Genomic DNA, 3453 nt, shown 5'->3' with positions numbered 1-3453 from the left:
TTACGTATGTGCCAGTAAGCAAAGGAAGGGAACAGAATGTGTCAGCTTCACATCTTAAAAGATTTGCCTATTTCTCTTTGTCCAAATAGGTGCAGACATTAAGTACAACAAAGAAGGGACGGAGACCAAGGATGAGGTGGAGACTGGGATGGGGACAGGGGCCCTCAGAATCCACACATCTGAATTCACTAGGTGGTCTCCTTCTGAGGCAAACAGTTATAAAATCACCAGAAGGTTCTCATTTTCCATAGACGTATATATGATTTTCAAACCATAGCATCTTTGTTAATGTCTGCCTTTTAAGGGAAATATAATGTCAAATAACACTACTGGAATTTTAAGTATAATTGCTATATTTTTGAATAGGTATTAAGCACAGAGGTTATGCTGTTAATAGTAAAGGTGGTGTTCTTAGGACAATTCACTGCATTTTAGTGTAAAAGCAACGGTTTTGGCACTTGTGCTAAAAAGGCACCTAATTTAATTTTCTGATCAGGATTGCCTGGTCCAACTGTACTAAGTACCAATAGCTGCTAATGATTAGCTTCACATTACCCTGGGCTAGGTATAATTTTTATTATTTCTTTTTAAGTTTTTCATGTTGGAGGAAATTATTTTTATTTTAACTTGATAGTAATACTGTTTTGTTACCTTTTTTTTTTTTTGGTCAAAAGCAAATTAACTTATTGAAACCGAAGTGAATTTAGTATAAAACAACACAAAACAAGATTCTTCATATATCATCTATAAAACTTAAACATCATATGTTTTTAGATGTATTTGTGATGCTGCGGGGAAACCAATTTAGTAGCATTTAGCATGTTGAAAATATTTTCATGTAATTTCCTATGAAAGCAGATATGAAATTTTACAGTAAGATGTTTTAACATCAGAATTATGTTTTAGCAATCTTAAAATTAAGATATTAGAAGAATCTTAGAGTGACACTATGTAAAAATTCTATCATGTGGTCATTATTTTTTTATAACATAACACCAGTTATAATTGGATCTTTCCAATTAGGTCAATTTTTCTTAATAAAGTCACAATGCCTTTCATTTTCCAATGACCAGCAGAGAGCATGTGTGCAGCGTTTCCTGTTTAGTAGGCAGATTCTCTCAAGAAACATCCAGATCATGTAATGACCGGGTAGACTTCATCCATCCAAGATGATGCCTATAAATAACTTATTTAAGAGATTGTGACTATTTAAAAATTATTAATGTACTTTGAGAAATTGTGTGGGTGTTATAATAACTATAGTATTATGAGTTATCACATAATTTATATTCAGTATTGGGATTTGTGTTTCTCTATTTTAAACTCACATGTTTTTTCTAAAGGAAAAATAATAGTTTGCACAAGTGTACAATCATAGAATAAGCATAGTACTTGATAAGCTTAATAAACTGGCTACTAATGGCCCAGATGTTATAAAGCAAGAACATTTTGTATAAAAACAAGCAATCTTTTACCTGAGAACACAGTTAAAATCAAAGATATAGTCAAGCTAGCTTTTGGAATAATTGATGATTATCATAAAAGAGATATTCCTCTATTCTGAACATTGAAAGAGATAATATTTACATCTTTGGAAAGTGAAGTCAATCTTTAAGTCATGCTAAGAACTTTACTTTTTAAATAATTATATATATTTATTGTACCTTTCAAAGAGAAATAATTTTATCATCATGGAGTTAATTCTCTTACAAGAGAATATAGAAAAACAATCTTCTGTATCAGTAACTTTTAGAACTGAAAAAGAAAAAGTAAATGGCATTATAGTCAGCCTATGCATCCAAGTAGATTTTTACAGTCATGTAAACATTAATTCTAGTGTTGAGTGAAACAAAAAATTCCATGGGCACCTGGCATGAATTCCAGAATTAGCCAAAAAAATTGTTTGTTTTAAATATTCAAAGTCAATTTATAAATCTGTTGCTTAATTTTTATAATAGCTCTTATGTTTTGAAGTTGAAATGAAGTTTTCATTTATTAGTATAAGATTTTATAAGTTCTATTTATATTTAATATTTAATAAAGCACCTATTAAGCTTAAATTACCGAAGTACCTGGAATAGGAAATAATGGATGCTTTCTAAAAAGAGAAATGTGTTTTTGTTTTCCCTTGCTATAGTTTGTTAATGTGACTAATATATAAACTTCAAAGGAAGCTGGGAATGTTGGCACATGCCTGTAATCCCAGTACTGAAAGGTCGCAAGTTCAAGGCCAACCTCAGCAGTTGAACAGGACCCTCAGCAACTTAGTGAGACCCTGTTTCAATATAAAAAATGAAAGGGTCAGGGATTTCACTCCAAGGCAAAAATGCCCCTGGGTTCAATTCCCAGTATCAAACCAAACCAAACATCACAGGACAATAAAATACTGATATTTTTACATGCTCTGGGTTTCAAATAGGTGTTGAGGCCTCTATCTTCCTTCATAAATTAGATAACCTTGAACTCTCCTCTCCAGACTGAGTTTAAAACTCAACAATAAAGGGATTTTGTGAGGGATAACTGTTGTTTCTATTGCAGTCTTTTCATTCAGTCTGATTTGAAATCTGTTACTGTGCTCCTGTGTGTGTGTGTGTGTGTGTGTGTGTGTGTGTGTGTGTGTGTGTTAATCACTGAGGATTTCATCCAGGGGCATTCTACCTCTGAGCTAGACACCCAGCCCTGTTTTATCACTAACTTTGAAATGGGGTCTCACTAGGTTGCTGAGAGTCTTAATAAGTTGCTGAGGCCGTTCTTGATCCTGCAGTCTTCCTGTCCCAACCTCCCAAGTATTGGAGTTATAGGAATGCACCACCACGCCTGGCTTACAATCTGTTTGTTTGTTTGGTTGGTTGGTTTTTAAACAGGCTCCAGTAACAGGTTTTTATGATATATTTTCACATCAGGTTCACATACTGACTCCACTTAAATCCAAAATTATGTATATTCTTTTCTTGTGCCAATAGTATTTGTATCTGATTTTAATGTTTTCTCATGTATTAAAATTTAAACATAAACCTGGGTCTCAATTTGTTCATTTCATATATTCTGAATACATTCTAATAGGGGATTCTCGTGGAAGGCTGCATATGGGAAGCTCTCATAATGCGAGAATTTCAATTCTTTTGCTATTTAAAATGCCTTCTTGCCGAATTTGTTGTTTCTAGGTGATTAGACAGTGCTGCCATTAAGCAACAATGTTTGCTCCCCAAATTACTGTATCTACTGAGTTTGTTCCAGGAAGACTAGACTCATATTTAATATTATTGGTTATTAAAATTAAAATCTATAGGTCACGCTTCGTTTTGTGCTCACGTAAAAGGCTACTGATGACAGGAGCTGCCGGATTCCTGATACTATAATCCTGCTTTAATTTTACACCTTGGTGCAGTGAGAATATTCTTGAAATACTCATGACCAGAGCACTAATGTAAAGCATTTGATATGTATTTCCTG

This window comes from Muscardinus avellanarius (genome assembly GCF_963383645.1).
Source record: "Muscardinus avellanarius genome assembly, chromosome: 11".
In the NCBI taxonomy this organism is placed as follows: Eukaryota; Metazoa; Chordata; class Mammalia; order Rodentia; family Gliridae; genus Muscardinus; species Muscardinus avellanarius.
The sequence above is the reverse complement of the archived record's forward strand: the minus strand, read 5'-3'. Positions refer to the sequence as shown.